Here is a 22,820-nt window from a genome sequence, read left to right as displayed (position 1 = left end):
TTGCTAAAATTAGAGTTCAGGTGAAGGTAAAATAAAAAAATGACGCCAACTTCATTGACTAATGCAAACAGAGTGGGATCAAGTCTGTATTTTTGCCTCATTTTGACAGAAACGGAGTGAAGTGGTTCTGGAAAACCCATCTCCAGTCGCCACGGTCCTGTTCCGTCTTCTGACACGGCGCTGGTGTGTAGCAACGCGGGCCGAGTGTGCGTCTCCGGGGTGTGCTCAGGGTTCGGGGCATTGATGAGTCTGTGGCTGACATTTGAGCATGATTGAGGGGGAGTGCGGCTACTAAATCACTACATTGTTCTGCTGTCTGTGGGTCCGTGTCATTGCTGCACTTTACCAACAGTCGAGATGCCTCAAATTGGATAATTACCAATTAAACAGGACCACAGGAACTTGGCGCTTTGATGAAAACACAAAACCTGAGGTGATCGGACCCAAAAACCGAGAAGTTCAACCAAAATACGACCAAGCAGCAGCTGAAAATCATCTTCTTTATCCAGCAATCACAAAGAAGGCTTTTTATTGCCTGCAAAGCCATCATCAAAACTGCTGTTTCCTTTTTTTTTTTTTTTTTTTGCCGCTATTAAGCCATGCCATATTTGTGTCTAATGATAAGGTAAATGAAACGATGTTTCAAAGAGAACCGGCCCACCCTGAGTTTTTTATTTCTTTCAAAAGACTGGACGAACTGGAGCAGTTTGGAAAAAGACCGTAGGCAAGCCGAATGATTGTCAGTCATGCAAATAATCACTTACTTACAGTCAGTGAGTTTGCTTCGGATAAGGCAAATTACCATTTGAAAATGAGCTCAGAAACACTCTGGGCAAAAAGCTTGCAACATGATTCTCAGTTGTATTACCGCGGAAACGCAACCGCGCACACACAAACGCACACATAAATGCAAACAAACGTGCTTCAGAAACACTGCAGCTAGCAGAAATAAACGCTCATACCTTACTGCTTCTCTGTCAAACTTTTTCCTTCCTCTTGTTCCACATCTTCAATGTTTCTGCAGGAATAAAAACATTTACTTGGACTACTGACATACTGTCTTTAAATTAAAATACAGAAAGACACTAAAATGAAACAGCGTGATGCTCTTTAGAAAAGAAACTTTACAAAAACTGCTCAGTTTTTAGAATTTCTAATGTTTGATAAATTGGATGACTGACAATATTTCACTTGTTTTTCTTCCAAGCAGGGATTTTCTTCTAATCACTTAAAGGGGGTTTTAATCAATAGTTAATAAGTCCTTGTGAATATTCAAGATTTTCTACTTTGCCTGTTTTTAATAATGGAACAGAATTAAGACAATGGGAAACAAAACATTAAACATTTCTAGAAACCCATTTCCAAACTGATTCTAAAGTTAAGTTTACAAGTTGTTTATAATTAGCTTAACCTGACTTACCATAGAATTCAATTAAATGTTGGGTAAAAAAACAATTATTAAATCTACTTGAGTTTTTTTATTTTCATTTCTGATGATATATTCTGCATTTTCCATTTTAGGGATAAATTAGCATCAGATAAGGTAAACCAAGATATGTTAAAGAAAGCTAAACTAAAAGCTAAGGTATGCTAAACTGCAATAAGCTAAGGTAAGAAATTAAGATTAGCTAATGTAGGTTGAACTAAATTAAACTAGTGCAAGCTAATACAAGAAGAGCTAACATAGGCTAAACTAAAAGCTAAAGTATACTAAACTTATTGAATGTATGCTAACTTTAAAGCTAAACTAAACTAGTTTCAGGCATGTTTAACTAGGCTATGATAACATAAGTTGAGCTAATGAAGGATAAATTAAACAAAGCCAAGCTAAAGATTTCTAAACTGAGCTAATGCTAATCTAATATTACCTAATGATGGCTAAACTAAATTAATCTACAGCAAGTTGTGCTGAATTTAGCTCAAGTATGCTAAACTAAGCTAGTGCAAGCTAATCTGAGAAGAGCTAGTGCAGGCTAAACTAAAAGCTAAAGTGCTAAACACTTATTTAATGTAAGCTAACTTAGAAGCCAAACTAAACTAGTTTCAGGCATATTTAACTAGGCTATGCTAACATAAGATGAACTAATCAAGGCTAAATTAAAAGAAGCTAAACTAAAGTTTGCTAAATTGAGCAAATGCTAATCTGAGATTACCTAATGTTGGCTAAACTAAAGCAAGTTATGCTGATCTTAGCTCAAGTACGCTAAACTAAGCTTGTGTAGCTAATCTGAGTTAATGTATGCTAACATACGCTAAACTACAGCAAGTTAAGCTAAATTTAACAAAATTACTTAAGCCGGGCAGTTTTGGTCAAACTAAACAAAGCAAAGCTAAGCTAAGCTAAGACGAACTGACGAAAATCAGAGAACAATGTTTGTTTCCAACCATTTATTTTCTGAATTTAGTGAAATGAAATTATACTTCATGTAATCATCTACTTTTTTCTTTAAATTAATTTCTGTATCCGTGTTAAGATGTTGAAATCTGGGATTAAGTAGCTGAAATCTAAATTAAAATTGTCAAATTTTTTTCTGAGTGAGGATATTTTGAGGTGGCCTCTTATATTTACCAAGAAATAAAATCACCTTAGTATAAAAATGAATTACCAAAAATACATGAAAGTAATAAAACACCATCATGTTAAGAAATTAACAGAACATAAATTACTTTTTTATCCAAATTTGAAGTCAAATTTTGACATTTTAACAAAAAATTCTGCATCTGATTTGCAGAACAGAGAAACTAACCATTTTTGTAAAAAACAAACAAACAAATAATTAAAAATTTAAGCCGTTACTGATGTCAGCCAGTGAGTTTTACAGTGTAGGACAGAAATGCTGGTTCATCTTATTCTTTAATGTTTCTTAACTGTAGCGTCTGAGTGATAAAAGCCTTCCTGCTGCGTTTTTATTTCAATCACCTGACACCCATGTTATTCACATGGTCAGCGCACACTTTAACGCCATAATGCAGCCAATAACAGGGAATAAACCTGCAAGGTAATTCATTCGAAATGCTTCCCTGAAAGCTCCTCAGATTTTCAGCCAGGTGCGTGACTCACACTGTCTTCTGGGCTGAATAGAAAGGTTATAAAAAGCCCGTAAAGCTCAGCTTATCCTTTTACTTGCTGAGTCTATAGTCGAATTTGGAGCTACTGTCAACAATATTAAGTTTGCGGACAGGATTGAAAGTTTAAGCCATACAGTTTCCAAACTAATGCCAGCTTGATTAAATGCTCTGGATACAAGCAGCAGGGGTTTCTGAGCCCCTTCGCCATTGTAGCTTCCCTCATTGTGATGCTTCTCCTCCTGACCCGCTTCCTGTTGGATCATCAGAACCACAACCTGACCACTTCCACCACAAGACGTCTAAATGGTATTTTGATAGATATGTGTCGCTTGAATTCATCTTGGATAATCCAAGTGTGGCAAATGTTAGCAACTTGAAAGAATAACAAACAAAAGCTTCATTTTATGTTTGCTAAAGATGCAAAACTTACATGTGAAGAAAATTAAATACATAAATAATGTTATTTGTTTGTCTTATACCTGTTTTTTCTTTTCTTGTTTAATTGGAATCCATACAAACTTGTATTTCCTGTATTAATAACATAATGAATGTATAAATGGTTCCTATAAAAAAAATCAAACAAAAACTGTTTATAAAAAAAGGTGCATGAATTACTGGCTCATTTGTTTACGTCCCTCGATACATTAAGTGTTTATTTAACACCGACTTGTCGCTCCAGTCCAATAAAAGTCACCAAGTGCTGCCTTGTTTAACGGCGTTGAACTCACAAACAAAGATGGATTGAATGTGTAATTTGGAGCATTTAAATTTGGAGCATGAGAGGGGAAAAAAGGCGCAATATTTCCTGCAAATTAATTCTTATCATGGTGATGAATAATCAGGCTTCTTATGAGGAAGAGTCAGTGGAATACAGCAGCACTTTGAGCCGTCATAATTAACAGACTCGCTCAACAATGGGCACATTCTCAAAGAGGCTTCTTATTAGCAGTGACATAATGGCTAAAATGCATATTAAAATGGGCATTTAGAGTGGAAGGGATCAAAACCACCAATGCAAACTGGGTTTTATGGTCCACACGGTTCATTGTCGGAGGTCTAGGTCGTAGTGTATGTTTGTCGTGACGCAGCCGTTACCCAGGGGGCCGTGCGCGCCTCATTAGCAGCAGGGATGCTTTGGCCACCGATGGGCGAGATTCAGACTCTTTGGTGGCTTAACGAGATCAGGTTTAAATCTGCAGCGAGATCTGGAGCGGCTTCCTGATGAAGACTCATCATCGTTTCTTCACAGCAACGTTGGGGGTTTGAGATCTCCATGAGGATCAGAGCACATTTTACAAAGTTTAATGGGAATCAGGAGGAACAACTCGGCACAAGAGCGATTATTTCTGTCTACTTTTCTTCCAAGTAGCCAAGACTTCCTTCATACCTTTTTAGACTTAGGTCAAAGATTTTCTACACTTTTAGTCCATTCTTCTCCCATTGGAAATGAGTTTTGTCATTTTGGAAACCAATAAAAGTTTCCAGTTTGGGAGAAGATCATTTTTTATGATTAAGGTTGAATATTTTTAATAGATGATCAACTAAAGGATGACAGATCTCTAACTGTGCCACAATGTGACAAAAATATAAAACAAAAACTGCTACTAGAAGGTCAGTTTAGTCCATCTTAAAATACTAAAATATGTTTTTTATTATTATTATTATTATTATTATTATTATTAAGCTTGTTTGAATTTCTGACAGTGATAAATATTTCAGTTTTGTTGTATAATGTCAAAAAGAGTCAGAAAGAGAGAAATCCCTGCGCTAAAGCTAACTAGCATGTCGTTAAACAGTGTTGCTCACCTTTTTAACACGGAAATGGAGGATTAGGGCAAATCCTGACTCCAACTCTTCTTCTGTGGTAAAAAAAAAAAAAACACACAATTAGATCTATGAATATCTTGCCGAACATTTTCCTTCACTGATTAAACACTGCTGAATCCTAGTCTGTAACAAAGCTGATTGATTTATAGTTAAAGTCAGAGTAAGATGTTAATTAAACATCTTAGCATAAAGATCTTAACATCGTTAAGCTAAGATGTTAGTTAAATATCTTTGCATGGACTCCAACCTCCATCTGTTACTGTTTTGTTTTAAACAAAGATAAATAGGGTTGTTAATTGGACATTACAATCTTTCATATTTCTTTCACGTATAAATTTACCAACAATATTATTGTAAACACTTCTGGTAACGATCCAGAAACTGAACTCTTATTGTGAAAATCCAAACGGGATATTTCCAGTGCAGAATTAGCGTCAAATATTAAACTATAAATGAGACAAAAAACAACTGAGGGCGTATTACTGTTACTTTTATTATTGTATTTTTATTTATATTTTTGGCTCAGTCAATTTTTGAGTTCTTGGCACACATGACGTACCTTAGTTTCAAGCTGAATTTATGCTAGGTTAGCATACTTGAAGCCTATTTTGAAGAAGCAATGCTAATTTAGTTTCCTAAAGCTACATTTATAGATTTCTTTGCTTTACCCTAGATTAAGTCAGCATTTTTTGGAATGTAGCTAACCTTAGCTTAGCCTTAGCCTTTATTTAGCTTAAAGCAGCAATATCAACATCAGTGATGTTGAGTTAAGCTTTCCATATTGTGGTTTATTTTAACTTAGCCGACTTTAACTTTGCTCACCTAGCATAGCCTACAGTACCATAGCTTATATTAATATACTGGTTTTTACTGACCTTGAGTAATCAATTATTTTACCTTTGCTTTATTGAGTTTAATCTTCTATATCCAAGTATATAATGTCTTTGCTTTCCTTGGATATACTTTAGCATATCTTAGTTTTGCTAATGCTAACCTACATCCCCCTACTGTGTTATAGCGTAGGTAATGTTAGTTAGCCCTTCATTAGCTAAACTAAGATCAGGAACCTTAGGATAACTTGCATCTGCACCATTTTTATTTTTAAATTTACCTGCTATACACATTGAGGTCCATTTTAAATGTTTTTTAGGCACTCTGGTACTAGCAACCCATCAGAAAGACATTTCAGTTCTTATTTCTTCCAGTGATATTTGGTTCATCTTTTTACTCAATATAGGATGACCTCTTAGTAAATTCAAAACCATAAAAACTGAAAGCTGTCTGTTTGGGAAGCCGGATTTCTGCTTTGTGCCGTCTTCATGTGGTTGATGTTTGGATCAGTGAACGACCTTTTTGTCTTCTCTAAAGGCAAAACATTCACATAATTCAGAAACAAAAACTTTGTGAGCTAACACGCCAACTCAGGTAAGTCAAGCAAATAAAAGCGAACAACAAAGAGTTGAGATCTTGCAGGTTTCTCCCGTCATGAGGCAGGTGGTTGGGATCTGTCAGTCAGCGTCATGAGTCCTCAATCCTCACTGAATAGCCTGTTCCTCTGTGAGCTCGTCACGGGTGATTACAGGCCTCGCAAGAAAAATGAGATACTGGTTGACCTATTTCTGAGCACTTTGTTTCACACGCGGCCCCTCCAGCCAAAGTTGCCTGTTCCTTTCATTTTTTTATTTTATTTCAGCCTCTCTGCCCACCGGTCCTCTCGGAGTAGAGGTCAGGTCAGAGGCCACCTGGCTCCTCCACGTTGCTGAGCAAAAGCAACCTGGCAACAAAGGCCTCCTCTTGTTGGGGGATCCGTCGCTCGGTGCCAAACTTTCACCTTCACCCCCTCCCCTTTAGTCCCTGTGTGAAGAAAACCCCTGCAGGGATGCTTCAATGGGGGCCTGCGAGTCCCCGTCCCCTCATGGCAGTGGAGTTTTAGACGCTGTCATGAGGCGAGTCACACTGAGATCTCATGAGTGAGGAAGAAAGGTGGGAAAAAAAGAGAGGTGACGCACCTCTGCTTTGACTCGAGGACAAAGACGCCCGGAGGCGACGCCGCAAACTTTATGTCCTCCATCGGATGATGAGCCGCCGCGTTTGGCTGTCAGGATTTATTTTCTGAACGCGCTTAAATGCCACTTGAACAACTCATTTTTCCTCATTTCAAAGTTGAATTAATAAAGAAAACGCCTAATTGAAACAATACGCTGTGTAATTAGATGAAAGGGTGTTCGTTTCCCAGCGCCACTGATGTCCTAAAAGAAGCCCGTTTGTTGAGTTTTGCAGATAAGAGTTAAAGAAACGGCGGCTGGCAGCGGGCCCTTCGCTTCTCAGATCCTCAGCAAAGCAACATGGGAGACCAGGGGTTTGCTCTTAACAAGAAGTAAGTAGAGTTTGTTATTCCGCCGCCTTTGACTAAGGTCATATCAAATTAACAGACGGCTGACTGAATAAAAATAGCATACCATTAATTCATTTTTTCCCCTCCACTGCTCATAAATCTTAAAGGTTGACCTGATTTTTACCATTAAATTGTGGAGAAATTAAAACAGAGGAGCCACATGGACTAATTTTAACCAGCTCCGGTTTCACGTGGGAACTAAAACCCTTACAAACACAATACTCCGTCGCTTGCATTTTCAATTATCCGCTGGCGTGGAATTTCAAACTTTACGGTCAGAATTATAATCAATTTTCAGGTGATAAAAAAAGAGAAAAATAAACAGCAGAATTGAGGCTGGACGACGCATTTAATTGCCACCACATTCGTTAACAAGCTTAACTCTTGTCTCGGCGCACTCAGCATTCAAATAGATCCTAATTATTTCTAGTTGAAGGTCTTAAGATTGCCAACTCTTGTGTTGGCCGATGATAAAAAATGTCTCTTTTCAAACTTAATCATTACAAGTACATTCAGCGAGTGTAAATGGCTCAGAGGTTGGAGGGATGCATTAACTCTCGTGTCCATTTTTGGTTGAATGGCAAAGAAAGAAGAAGGAGGAAAAAGCAGATTACGGCCCTAAAATCCCACCCTAACTGATGATAGCGCTCATAAACAGTCAATTATAGAATGTTTACTGTGGCGTCTTTTTGTTTCTCTTCGCTTGATAACGTGCGAGAGCGGCTTTAGATTGACAAGGATTTATGGGGAAGGGGGAGAAAAAGCCAATCATGTAAACAAGTCCGCGCAGGAGAATTAAAGCGGCTAAATCAAGATTTCTTTTTTCATTTTTTTTATGAAAACAGACAAGACGACGACGAGATGCCCGACGTTTAATGAGCAGAAGGGATGATGGGCAGTGCTCGCATTGTAATATGCAAATCAGAAATAGTGTCTGATGGAGTTCTGTACCACAGCCGATATGAATGAGGCCAGAAAACTGCGGTGGTAATTGAGTTTCAGGAGGCGCAGTCAAACTTGTGCCAAGAAGATCCCTCCACACTGATAGAAAATCATTTAGAATAAACCGAGGGTTGAGCAGACGGTACTGATGTTTTAGGTTTTCCAGAGTAAAAGTACAGTCGGAGGTGAACTTGCTTTTCTCCAAGTCACTTCAAAATGTCCAGTCCAAACAACTTCTTCTTCTTCGCAAAGGTGGAGACCCAGGATAGATGGATGTGGTATATTCATTCATTTCTAAGAATAAAAGAGACTCGTTTTTATTATATCATGCAGTATCTATATATCAAATAAGCATTGCCCATGAAGAGCCACTGCAAACCAATGGAAGATATTTCAGGTCAGGATTTACAAGAAAACCAGACTGGATTGATGGACGGGTAGAGAGATGGAAATCTGAATGGGCGGAGGATTAAAGATAGACTGAGGATGGATGGATGAACAGAGAGACTGTTGATTGGATGAACTGTTGGTTGGACAGACGTACGATCGATTGGTTGGATGAACAGTTGGTTGAACAAATAGATCATCAATATGTTGGATGAACAGTTGGTTGGACAGACGGACGATCGATTGGTTGGATGAACAGTTGGTTGGACAGACGGACGATCGATTGGTTGGATGAACAGTTGGTTGGACAGACGGATGATCGATTGGTTGGATGAACAGTTGGTTGGACAAACGTACGATCAATGGATGGACAGGCCGATGAAGGACGGACCATTAAAACATCAGAACAGGTTTAATTCCGGAAACAACATTTTTCAACCCTGATCCAGACCTAGAACACACTTTAATCAAATCCCGTACTTTCCAGACCACCAGTTAAATTTTGAGAAAGAAAAACAGTTTGGGCTAAAATGCAAACCTCTCTAAGCCAATGATTTTTTATTCTTTTTAAGAATGCCAGATGTAGTGGAAAATGTGAGCATGGCGCTTTTATCAAGGTGGTAAAGAGCTTTAAATTAGATTAAAACAAAAGATGTCAAACAACCACAGGCAGTAAATCCTTCAGCGGACTCCTTTCTCTTGTAATCAAGGTGTAATTTGCTGTGCAGCTTTGAAGACTCCTCTCATCCCGTCTGCACATTGCCGTGATTGTGGAACAATGAAACCGGCTGAGAGCAAAAACTCTGGCGAATGCTATTAATAAAAGACACGTCTCGTCACTCTTAATATGGCAGGAAAACCTAACGGCCTTTGAAGTCCTACCCTTTCACTTAACTTAACCCAGTCTCCACTCATCTCTCGCTCAAACTCTTGCCTTTAATGTGGCGAGCCAGCCGGCCTCCCCCGCACCGTCCCAACAATCACGTCACTGGACGCCTTCAGAACCGGGATTATTTGCATTTCCTGGTCCGTTTGAGCATCAAATCACAAAAGAAGTTGGGATGGCTCAGCATTAAATGAAAAAAAGGAAAGAGAGAGATCAGGGAAGAAACCACCCCTAAAGTAATGTGGTGCTGCTGAACTCAAACCAGATGAATCTTCTCTATTTTTACCTTTTCCTTTGCCAAGGAAACATCAGGCACATCCTGTACACTTTCCAAAGAGCAGAAGGAAGAAAGATGTTCAACCCCCCCAAGACACGTCTTCCCTTCCAGTGTTTGCCTGATCCTGTTGTGTATGATCTTAGAGAGGGGGATATTGAAAGTGATATGAACATACTCTCAGATGAATACGCCTCTCTGGGTGTAGAGCCAGGTACGAGACACTTCGACTCTCCATGTGGCATCAAAGCTTTACAACATGGTGAAAGACAAAAGGCAGAGATGCAGCTGTGCGCAACTAAACAGCAAGAGAAAAAATCCTCTAAATGAGTTTGTACATCTAATTTCAGCTGTTTTAGTGCCAAAAACATACAAGGACAACCCAGGGGCATTGGTCAGACCAGACCAAAGCAACGACCAACACCGTCTTTAAGGTCAAACATTGTAGTGGCACTGTCATGCTGTGGGGATGTTGAGGCCTTTATGGTACAGCTGATTAAATTACACCCAGAGAAGACGGTACAATTCTTGGAGCAACACTACAATTGGACAGAACTAGACGCCATAACCCAAATATTAGTTTTTAAGTACCAAAGGTGTCTCGGTACTTACAAACTTGCCACCTTGTAAAGTGTCGAGGTGACACCTTGGCACTTAAATACCTTTAAGTAAAATCACATGGCACTAAAGGGGTACTATCAGGGTAATTGGAGAGTACCAATGGAAGTAATTCAGGGTACCAATAAGACTACTTTTGGGATACTTATTAGGATATCAACAGGGTAAAACTTAAACTATAATTTTTCGGCATAAACATTCAGCCAAAAATGCAAGAGTTCAACTTTTTAAACTTGACATTTTGGGTAAAATATCAAGTCCTTTCAAGAAAATAGATTGAATTCCTAAGACACTGATGTTAAAGTTCAAGTCAAGTCACAAATCTGGGTCATTTTATCCTGGTATTTACTTCAAATCTGTACATCTATAGTATAATAATCTCAGTAGATGATTTAGATGGAATTATTGTTCTGTATGACATTTTCTAAACATTATCCTGCTTTCAAAACAATCTAAATGTTGCAATTAAACCAAGATTACATCAGATTCTACATTATTATCAATGCTCCTAAATAAATTTATATTTTTCCAACAGACTTTCCAGTATAAAGCACACAAAAAGGTAGCATATCGTCCTTTGTGTTGCAGAACTGATTAATGTATATCTGACTTGCTTTTCACAATGTGCTGATTAGGAGATCAAATCACCAGTAAATGCTTCTCCCCTCTTTTATATTTTGCACACCTATTATAACCTTAATTCCACTTTGTTCAACATGACATTACTTGAAAGCTACGTTTGTGAGAACCTTTGTTAAAATGGCCCTGTGTTTTACTGGCCTGCAGCACCAGTGATGTTCCCAAACAACAGTCGCAGCACAGATCTTCACCTCCGTCTCAGCCAATCAGATTGCATCTCCCTGCGTAAAATGTTGGTGTAACTAAATCTCCAATCCGCTAATGGACCCATAAAACGGCGTTTCAATCTAACAGAGGCTTGAGTTCGCTCTCCTTCTGCACGCTGGGGATCAAAAAATAAAAATAAAAACCACTCTGGGTATTTCTGCTCCATTCAAACAACGTAGCACCTGTGACTATTCAGCGCCGGCGCTTTCGGATTGCCCGTCATCGGTAAAAAGCTGCAATTTCTGCAGCCGCCATCACTGTAATCACACATGCACAGCGGGGTGAAATCAGCAGTTTATTATTGATTTACGTCATTCCTTTATCACATTTAGATTAAGCTGATTGTCATCAATCTATGAAAACACTGGGTGAAGATTGTTTTATATCTGTGGACTTTTCTCCATTTCTCTAATTGCTTTTTCATATTTTGCTTCATAACGCCTCACATAACTCACTCAGCTCCATAAACGTGCAGCAGAGATTAATGCGATGTGTTTAAAGCTAACCTTTTCTGGGAGTCAAGCGGGTTATTTCTACTTTAAAACTGGAGCTGCACCCTCCCTTTACATCCTCATCCTTATTAAAGACATTCGAGGACGCGCTGTAGCCAGGAGGCACGGCTCTGATATATATGATTCAGTGTCATTTGCAGGGGAAATCTGGGTTTTACAGCAGGCTTATTCTGCTGTTTCTGACTGCAGCGGAGCAATATTTTCTTATTATGCATAAAAAACCTTCCAGAGCAATTAAAGAAAACAACCAGCAACACTGTCACATGAGAAGGTAGTGAAAAATACGGTTCTCCTGCCAATACAGGCGTCAGGCAACCTATTTTGTCATTTATTCTGGGAGGACACGCCGACTGTCGCAGTGATGGTCGGCTCCACAGCAAAGCGCGTCTTTCTAATTTATGTCCTGAGTTTTTTGCACACAACTGGCGAACATCCATCTGTGGCCGGGCCTCGCTTGCAAAAGCCTCATAATTTAAACTTCTGAGAGAATCAAAGGGGTGGAGTGTCTCTCACTTCACTTCTCAAAATGTGATTTTTTTCCCCTCTCTTTAGTGGTTGGAGGAGAGAAACTTTCCTCCTTTACTAAACGCTGCAACACAAAAATGATGAATTATCAAATTATCGTCTCCACCTCAAATTATTGCTTATATGTGAGGTTAATCTGGTTAAAAGACGTCCAAACTAAATATAATGGGTTTCTTTAGACGCTTTTTTGATTAATTGTAAATATTTGCCACCCAAATAAAAAATAAAAAATAAAAAAAAGTGGCAGAAATTTTGACCCACTCTGCTTTGCAGAACAGTTTTCAGTTTCAGCTCAATAAAGCTCTGTGTTGAAGTTTTGGTTATTGACCGTTAATAATACTTCAAGAAGTTAGATGTTTATATTCAGCTACATACCATGTTGGAGTAGCTCCAACGTTTATGGTTCGCACAACTAACGTTTTAGCTAAGTTTGTTTTTTATCTGCTGAGTTTCTTATAATCCATTTTACTTGTGGTTTTTGTTGTTTTGTTTATTTATTTTGTTTAAGATGTCTTCCAGTTCCAGTGTTATATGAATTTAAAGTTTATTCATTCTTGAGAATCTGTTCCTGCATTAATATGCCATTATATTACTTGAATTTGGCATTAAAACAACTATATTATAATTTATCACAATAACGTCTGGGACGATTTATCATCCAGAAAAATCTGTTATTGCGGCAGAACTTGCTACAACCAGAGTCCTGTAGAAAAACTTTAGGAAAAAGGTATTTCTACTTTATTCATTTGATTATATTATTTCAAGGCATTTTAAATGTTTTTCCACTCTTCCTTTGATCACTTTCGCGGCCACTTAAAGCAAGAAGCCTCCTTGATGACAGAAAGAGGGACGTAAATTATTTACAGCTTTCCCTCCTCTGTGTTTGCTGTCCTACATCCTCAGTGTGTTTATTTGAAGTGAAAGGGTGTGGCAAGAGTCGGGTAAATGAAACCCAGCTGTCCGCCGCGGAGACACCGAGCGGCTTCCTCCGCCAGAGCGAGCCGAAGGTTGGGGGGAGTTCTCCGACATGTAACACAACACGAAAATCAGAAAACACAAACAAAACGAGTCATTCGCACACAAAAAAAGAAGGGCTGGTGTAAACAAGCGGCCGTGCTAAAACAATACAGCTGGGACTCCTCTTGATATTCATCGCTCACTGTTTACCGCAGAGGAGAGAGGCTCCGGCCCCAAACAGCCTCAGGTTCCTCAATAACACAAACCAAGCTGGATTCACTAAGTCCGGCTCTGTGTTGATGCATTTAGAGACTGCGACTTGGCACGCCGCGACCTGCTACTGTCCAAACACATCAGGAGAAATGGGAATCATGTGTCCTCTTACTGCGGAGACACAAGAAAAGTTTGGCTTCGCTGGATTCTTCAACGAGAAATCACAACTTCCTCCCAACGACGGCGAAATTCATCCACTTTTTATTATCCAGGACACATTTTCCTCAGCAACATTTACTAAACTAATCATTCCTCTTTATGGAGGAAGAGCTTATCATATGCAAAGTGCTCAACATCAATGTCTTCATATCCTCGTTTGAGAAATTCATTGCGCGGTGAATTCCCTCGGGAACGCCGCTGCCAAGTTTCTGCCTCGCTTAAACTTTTTTTTAAATTCTTTTTATTTTAATTCTCTCACTTTAATTCAACTTGGCACGTTATTTCTCAGAAATACCGTCAGGCTCCGGGGAGGAACATAGACGTGGTCTCACTTGTTAGTGCGGGTTTTAGTGCTGAATAAGGATCAGACAATGGCTGAGGGGAGAAGGGGGCTGCAGTCTGGCGAGGTATTGACACAGGAGATACCGCTCCAACAAAGTGGATCCGTGAGAAAAAGAGATCCAGCGAGCGGAAAGAAAGAAAGAAAGATTATCTTAATTATCATTCAGGAGCTGCTTAGTGCAGCACCTGTGCATGAATAATGTCATTTATAGGCACATTGAGATGTGCATAATTCCCCCTTAAATCATGCACATTAGCGGCATAACAAGGGATGAACAAGTCGGCCTCTGCGCGGCTCAACGAGGAGCGAGGGGGCTCATTGTCAGCGCTTCAGTTCAACAATAAGAATGTATTTCTCTATTCAAAGCCTCGTCTCCTTTAATACTTGCTGCTTGGTCCAGAGCAGATGTGAGGTTACATATGCTGCTTCATATTATATGTGTGGCTTTAACTGGGACACTTCTGTAGCATCAGGTTTTATGATCAGCAGTGGGATGTTTTCCTGGATAAGAAAGTCGCATCCAATTATTTTGATGGTGAACTGGTAAACGGACCTTACGGTTTTGCTTCAGGAGGGACTGGTGCACTTAACAAAACTGATGGCATCCCAAGAAATCTACCAGAAAGTTACAAGTTTTGCACAAATGGACAATAAATTAAACTCAGAACTGGAAAATCAGAAAAATAAACTGGAATGGCCACTGAGAAACTGGGAGAAACTCCCACTTCTCCCATTTATGACTGTACACTGCAAAAACACAAAATCCTACCAAATATTTTGGTCTATTTTCTGTGCAAATAACACTTGGAAAAAGACAAAACTAACAAGTGATGTTTTGGTAAGATATACAAGCTTGTTTTGAGTCAATAATTCTTTAAAATTGATGGAAATTCTTATCGGTGAAATAGAACTTTTAATGGACAAAGAATTTTTTACTGAAAACAAACTCCTAAAAGTTTCTGAAAAGTTACTTGTATGTTAGTTTTGTCCTTTTTCAAATGTACCAAGATATCTGCTAAAGACTTAAGATTTTGTGTTTTTGCAGTGTAAAACCAACTTTGTGTTTCAATATGGCCGCTCTCCGCAACAAAAGTAGTAAGATGTGCTGGATATACATGTAAGAGTGCAACTAAAATAAATGTTATGTGTAGCAAGTCTAATCTGAACAAATTAAAAAATTCTGCTTATGAAAGTAAAGCTTAAAGGCGAAATATTATGCAAAATTAACATTTTGTACATTTTTATATTTCCATTTCAGTCTCTACTGCTTCTAAAAACAGTCCAAGCATTTATAAAAAATAATTAATGAATTAATATATTTTGGTATCTAAAAAGTTTCAAAAACCTCCCAAATGTTAAGTCACATTCGACAGGCTCTGCGGTGTTACCTAGCAACCCCAGGGGAGTTCCGCCCGTTACCAAGCAACCGAAGCAGAGCTCTAGAATGATTGGTCAGAGTTCCCACTTACAATGTAACTGAAATGCAGCATTTACCTCAACTGTTGGATACAAAATGGCAGACACAGGACAATGAGGTTTGTTTTTGACGGCTTGTCATGAAGCAGAGATGTGAAACGATGGCTAACCAAAACTCTACACCATCCTGTGGAGAATTAGTTTTCTCCAATATGCATTTTCATGTTTTTCTATTTATAGTCAGATAAATTCAAAAGAGGGGAATCTTCATTTTAACTTCTCTGTCTTTTCAAAAAGGTCCAACAAAGAACTAAGTTTGCAAATTACTCTGTGGCTATAAAACAAAACAATGGTTGCTCTGTTTTTAACATGTAATATTGTTAAATGTGCTGTGAGCAGAGCTGAAAAGGTGTGTTTGAGGCAAACTGGTCTAATAATTTGTGGTTTTAATGTGAAAAATTAAAGGAGTTTGAATACTTTTGCATTAGCCGATATATTTCGTAGTTGTTTTATTAGTAGAAACAGCAGCTATTAGCAGGTGCAGCTGTTTCCACACATTAGCAGGAATCTCATCGGCTGAATTTTACTTTCAGTTGATTTCTGCTAAATGTCAGGCAATCTGAATAAGAGCTTTGTTGGCCTGCTTTGGACTCCGGGTTCATCTGAGGAAGGAATCCAGGTCACTAATCATGACATCAGGAACATGAAGGGTTCTGCTCATGCACCACTTGCAGAAACTCAAAAGAAAAACTTTAGATTCACACCCATCTTGTGTCAAATGGTTCATCTCCAGCTTTAATTTGAGAACACAGGGTGGAGTCTGCAGGAAACAGACGGCGCCGGAAAGGATTCGTCATCCAAATCGGATTCTGCGTTGCCACAGGAGATCGGGGCGGTGGAAGATGCGCGTGCTCCGGCATCAGGAGTAGTAACGAGGCTGTCATCACGGAGAAATGTCAAGTATTCCACCTCGCTGCCGTGGAGGCCCGGCCCACGCAGTCAAAAGTTCACAACAACAACAGAGGGCATTGTGGGATCTCTCCAATCAGAGCACTTGTGAATGCTAACTATGCCAGCTGAGATATGCAGTAGGATTGAACTCGGAGTGTGCACGCTGGGGTCAAACTGCAATTTTAAAACCCTTTGAGCGCTCCCTTTCAGCCTGGGCGGAGGACCCTGTGGGCGGGCTTCGTCGTTTAGGGAAAAATGTCAGTCGGTCACAGAGAAGGGAGTGATTGGATCGACTCAACACATTCTGCTGCTTTGTTTGTAAAACATAAAACATCTCTGAAGCCAAAACCTAGAAGTGTTAGCGCCGAAGAAAAGGTGCTTTCACACTGAGCATGATTTAAAGTGTCTGATGCTCCTTTTGACACCAAAGAAACCATCAACATATTCATTTTCAGACATGAGTTAAAATATACAAAACCACAGAGGCAAACAAAAGCTGACCACAGCAGAGCTGGAAAAATAAAAACAGGATCAGACGGCTTCTCCGGTTTCAGCCAAGATGGAAAATAAATGCCATGACTCTTCTGCTACATTTAAAGTCACAGTACAACTTGATATATGCCCTTTTTGTCTTGAGAAATGAAAAACATGCAAAATGAGCATTTAAATTGGGAATTTGTTGCCTTTTGCCCACCTTTAGAAAACACAGAAGTAACTTTGATGTCAAGAAATGTTAAATCTGGAGGGCTTACTGCTGTATAAAACTTTATACATAGAGAGTTACGATTAGGTTTTGACATTATTTTGTTATTAGTTAAGGATGGACTAAAAAACACAAAGACTGTATCTAACATTTAGCGCACTTAGCCTCCCTTAAAAGTAACTTTTCCAGATAAACTCGAAAGTGCTAATTTTGCTCGATTGTTTTGTAAACTTTCAGTTGAACAAAATTATGCATTTCTTTTGAAGTTTTGGTTATCAATGTTTCTATTCATGCTTTTATTTTGAAAAGGGGAAGCAGATTGGTTCCCTTTTCCCAATAACTTTTATTAACATACAGACACAATTGAAAACAATACAGAGACATAAATACAATGTCTAATGGGGTTATGAAGGATGGTGCTTGAGAGCTGTAAGCCTCCAAAGGAAGATATCAATTTAAGTGAAGTTAGCACTTTAGAATTAGCTTCTGCTAAATGCCACTTTATTCTTAGCAATTTAGCATTAGCAAAACTGGTGATTATCATTAGTGTTATTGCTAGCACAACTAAATTTGTAGTTAGAGGTCACCACTGCTATTTACAAACTTAGCCCTACTTTGATTTGAAACTGTTACCCACATTTGTGCAATATAACCAACATTAGACAATGATGAAACACACCTTAGCTCATATTTAGCTAACTAAGAATCTTTGATAATATTTTGTGAAAAAAACAAAAAAAACATTTTCCAAATATATTACAAAGATGTAGTTTTGCTTGGATGTTTTGTAAACTTTCCATTGAATAAAACACAACATCTGTGGTAAAGTTTTGCTTATCGACGCTATTTAGTCATGCTTTAATTTTGAAAAGGGGAAAATTGTTTATGCAGCAGTTCCATTTCCTCTTGTGTTCTCTTAAACTATTTAAAACAAAAAATATATACAAGAACAAATTAAAAGAAGAGAATAGAACAATTATTTTAGATAATGCAATATCTAAAAGCATTATGGAACATGTAAACGCTTTAGCTTTAGCGTTAGCTTTCACATTCGCTAAATATTGTGTTGGTGTAGGGTTAGTCAATTAACTTTAACTTCGCGTTTAGCACAGCTAATAAGAAACTTAAAACTATTTTGATTGATTTATTTTGATTTCAAACCCTGTCCCAAACACTGAACACATTACATTTATGGAACATAACCAATACTAGACAACAATGAAGCACTCGTTAGCTCATCTTTAGCCGATCAAGAACATTTGATAACATTTTGCTGAATAATAATTGATTTTGTGATAATAATATCAGAAGGCTGACCAAATTTGATTAAAACATGACCAGAAATTCATTACCAATCATTGGTTAACGAGTTTATCCATTCTTTTTCTTTAGCTGAGTATCATTAGGTGAGATGTTTAGTATCCTTAAATCAGGAAAGCCTGACAAATTGTTCCTTTCAGCGTTGGATGTTTTCCTTTCTGGTTTTTGTACCTGACGACATCCGAAGTCAGAGTTTCATCTCTTTGCTCTCCTCCCCAATCCCTCGATCGCCGACCTCAGGAGCAACATAATGATTCACATTCGGATCATTATTCTTAATACCTCTGAGTATTCTGCTAATATCTGATAATTGCACTGGAGTGACCTTAGGACAAACGCCATTATGAGTTTAAGAGATGACTGCTTTTCGGAGATTTTATTCCCTCTGAACGGTTGGAAGGGCCCCGTGTTTGAACTCAACTTATATTTATCAAGCGTTATTCCCGATATTTAAGATACTGCAATACAAATAAATTATTCATGTCAATTAGCTTTTCATCTTTCAAGATACAAACTTGTGTGATCTCCTTAACAACTATTTATTTCATACCAAAACACGGCTCTCCCTGGAAGCCCACTGCTATCGCCCGAGGACATGTCTTTTAAATAAAAGCATCAGAGCTTTGCATACCTACGATTTGCATATTAAAGGCGCCGGGAGACGGATGATAGAAGAATCAGGCGCAGCAGTTTAATCATCACTCAACTCTGACTGGAATCCTAAACTCTTTCTGGCTTCGGCCTTCAGAGACGGCAGGATGAGCCAAAAGCTTTTCAAGTTGCTGTTGTTGGTTGCTCTTTGTGTTTCTGACGACGCCGCTGATGGAGCACAATAAAAAGGATGAAAAGAAGGAGAAGCATGACGCCTATTTTTAAGATTATTCTTACACACCTTCTATTTACTCTGTTAAGCTTCAGGAAAGTTTTTCCAAAAGGAGAAGCAAAGTGTAGGCGAAAACTTCCTCATCTCAGCCGTGCGTCACGCTGATCTCCTCTGATTGGCTGCTGCCCCGTGGCGACACATGCCCCGTTTAATCCGAGGAGACGCAGCAGCGACTTGCATCATGCAGTTAAACTTGCAGCGCTGCAGTTTGGACTCAACTCGCAGAAAAAGTTTGTCCTCTTGAACTCGTCACCAAAAGCGATGAAAAGACTATTTAAAAATGAAGAAGGTTTTCAGGAAACTACAAACAACCTGGATCTCTTACAGCAGAGATGACCCCTCCTCCACGTATTGCTGCATCTGAATACACCAAAAACAAACAGATGCCACAGTGACTGGCACCCTGGACATTTTTAGAAAATAAAAAGCAAAAAGAAGGACAGATTGATGGACGAATTGATCGACAGACGGACGGTTTGATGGATTTGTCCGACTCCACAACATAGAAAGCAACCAAAGTTTGTTTTTCTTAATCTAGCATTAGAATAAAAACGCCTCCTCAAAACAGGAAAGACAAGAAAACATCGCGTTGTACTGAGACTGATGTGTGTTTGTCTGTCCTGCAGGGTTCTGATGTGTCTCAGGTCCAGGAGGCCATGAGGTTCATTCAGTTCAGGAGCATCAAACCAGGAAACACCTCAAACGCCAAGGACCCTGTTGCTAAGCACAGTGGAGGATGTGTGATGCTTTGGGATCTACTACTACCCCTCTGAAACATTTTTAATAGAGATTTTAACCAAAAAAACCCAACAGCTCTGGTCCAATATGTCTCCGTCTGCGTCCATGTTTGGACGCTGCAGAGGAACCAGCTTACCTCTGACTCAACAGGAGCAACAAGCAGCAGCTCAGTTCCTTCAGCCGCCGTCACTCTGACTTCCTGTGATGTTTGCCCCGTGGCGACCGCCGTCCTGGACGAGTCCACTATCGGGTCGCATCACTCGCTTCGGACCTGACCCACTTCAGCGAGTGACCCACCTCGTCCCCAGACCCTGACGCTGAAGTCTAATTAAAGCCTTCATGCCATTACACTCATCGCCACCGACAGCAGATTGACGCTTGGTGACATCATGCAAATGAGGCCGAGGCAACTTCTCCCACAAACTTCCCCGGACCGCAGCAGATCACAGAATATTTCCGCTAAATCTTTCATATGCAGATTTAAATGTTCACAGGAGCTGGCTTCTTTTGAAAAAACCTGCTAGCCACTGAAAAATTCAAAATGGTGACCATTTTTCAAGATGGTCGTCAGGGAAAGAATTATTTTCGCATTGCATCTGTCAATATTTACTTTTGGTGTCAAATCATACACAATTGAACCGATGGGGACCATGTTTACCCATAATCTTAGATTTTCAAGATGGCCGCCATGATCGTCATGGAAAATTATTTTTGCACTAAAATTGCCAGTTAAACAAGTTTGGTGTCAAATCATAAATATTTTCAACCATAGAAATCATTTGGTCTTGTGTTTCCTTTGGTTGTAATGGAGAATATATATTTGCAGTAAAATCGGCTATGATTATTAGCCACAGCTAACCAAAGAGTTGGGTTCAACAACTGAATGTTAGATCCACTAACCACTACATACGAAACAAGCATAATGTTAAACTGCTTAACTTAGCAGAAGCTAATCCTAAACCACTAAGCACAAAAACTAAGAAAAGCTAAACAAAAATTAGCAAAAGCTAACACTAAACTGATAAATAATATTAGCTGAAGCGAACATTGAGCACAAAGAAAAAAGCAGAAGCAATTTTGAAACCGCTGAACAAAGAGAAACTCTGCCAGACTGAGAGTTCTCTTTATGTCCTTCAGTGTCTGATTTTGCAACATATTATAACTTTAAAGTTGGATTAAACAAATTTGCTTAAAATACTCAAAAATGGCAGCCATCTTGAAAACGGGCAGCGATCCTGATATTCAAGTAGGAAATCCAATAGTAAATACACAAACAATACAATTTTTCTGGATGTATCCACACTTTTTACAGCCTGCTGCGCTCCAACATGGCCTCTCTCCTGGAAGGTGGCACCTCGCTTCGCCCTGGGGACGCCGCGCTCTCACATCTCGCAGGCCGGCTGGGCCCCACTGATTGCTGCGGCTGCTGCAACACACACGCATTTACACCAGCAAGCTGCAAACTGCTCCAAGCTGCCCAAACAACACGCGGGCCTGAATGAGACGTGCAGGACGACGCCAAGAACACGCCGGTCCTCACAGGAACTGGACGTGACTGAAGAGTGGAGGTAGAGAGGAAGACGCAGGAGTTTGTCTGCGTGGTTTTATTCTGGCCAGGAGGTTTATGAGGAAGATGAGACGTCTTCTGAAATACCAGCAGATTTTACTGCACTGAACAGTTTAATCATTAAATCTGGACATTTCTCACTTAATTTGGGATTTAATTAGACGCCATAGCGATCGGTTTTAACTGATTATTGTTTAACATCAAGTTTTATCTCCACCCATCAAACTTGAGAAGCTGCTTCAGTAAGAGGGAGGTTCAAACTGCGGGCGCAGGTCCCGTTATCCTGATGATGTCATCATGATGATGCTATCATCATGATGTTATCTTTTCTGTCCACAACGTCCCACATGTGTCCATTTTCAAAATTGAAGTTTTCTCTGAAGTTTTGGTCCAAATTCAAGTTTCATCAGTAAAGTTCACAAAGAAGAAAGAAGGAAGGAAGGACGGATGGATTCATGGACAGAAAGAAAAATCTAATTCAGAAATTTAAAATCTGGAAACAAAAATATTTTCCCACCCTGTGAAAAACCGATTTTTTGCCTCTAATGTAATTTTTTCCTTCCTGTGAATTTTCTTGCCGTTTTCTCAGTCATTGTTGATGTTTATTTTAAATCCGTTTTCAGATCATTTTTTCTGCACCGTCATGTAGTTTTTTTAAAACTCTGACTCCTTCTCATTTTGAAGTTTCCCCTTCCGGGCTGCCGTAGTTCACACTGAAGTCTTCAGACTCTGTGCATCCTTTAAATTGGTACTTGGCAGCCGGTCTTCCTGGTTCCCAAAGCCAATCAGAGCTCAGCGTCAGAAGGTGGTTTGGATCTGGGTAATCAGGAGTCGGCTTTTTGTACGAGGAAGAGAAGAAAAACACCCACACGGGTTGACACGGCGCTCCCCTTCCCCCTGCCTTCCTGTGCAAACTTGGACTCGGTTCCGAGTGAGAAAAGCCGAGGGGGGTCTGGCTTCACGGCGGAGATGGAGGATGCAGAGACCATCCATGTGTGTGTGAGTGTGTGTGTTTTTTTTCCTTGTGCACAAACAGAACCGACAGTCCCAGAAATGTGAAATTCCAACAAGATTTAATATGCAGAGTTGCACAAATGGCATGACTCGGAAAGCCTCCAAAAGTCTTTCAGAGGTAAAAAAAAAAAAAAAAAAAAAAAAAAATCGGCTGAAAGGGGGCCAAAATTTGACCCCCCTTATTTGTAAAAACTTTTTTTTTTTCAAAAAAAACA

General features: G+C 39.3%; 1 long non-coding RNA gene across 1 annotated transcript in view; it reads right to left on the bottom strand.

Annotated features, from left to right (window-relative positions):
* The window catches only part of LOC106960560 (uncharacterized), a 67,696-nt gene that overhangs the window by 37,858 nt on the left and 7,018 nt on the right, over positions 1-22,820 (bottom strand). Inside the window, exons 3-4 of the long non-coding RNA XR_001427600.1 lie at positions 4,876-4,928; positions 963-1,018 (exon numbers count right to left, since the gene is read on the bottom strand). This is a non-coding gene — a long non-coding RNA (uncharacterized LOC106960560). The remainder of the gene's footprint in view (positions 1-962; positions 1,019-4,875; positions 4,929-22,820) is intronic.

Source organism: Poecilia latipinna, unplaced genomic scaffold (genome assembly GCF_001443285.1).
Source record: "Poecilia latipinna isolate Pla-1442-1.1 unplaced genomic scaffold, P_latipinna-1.0 Scaffold1196, whole genome shotgun sequence".
Classification (NCBI taxonomy): domain Eukaryota; kingdom Metazoa; phylum Chordata; class Actinopteri; order Cyprinodontiformes; family Poeciliidae; genus Poecilia; species Poecilia latipinna.
Note: the sequence above shows the minus strand (reverse complement) of the source record. Positions and strands in the feature narration are given on the sequence as shown.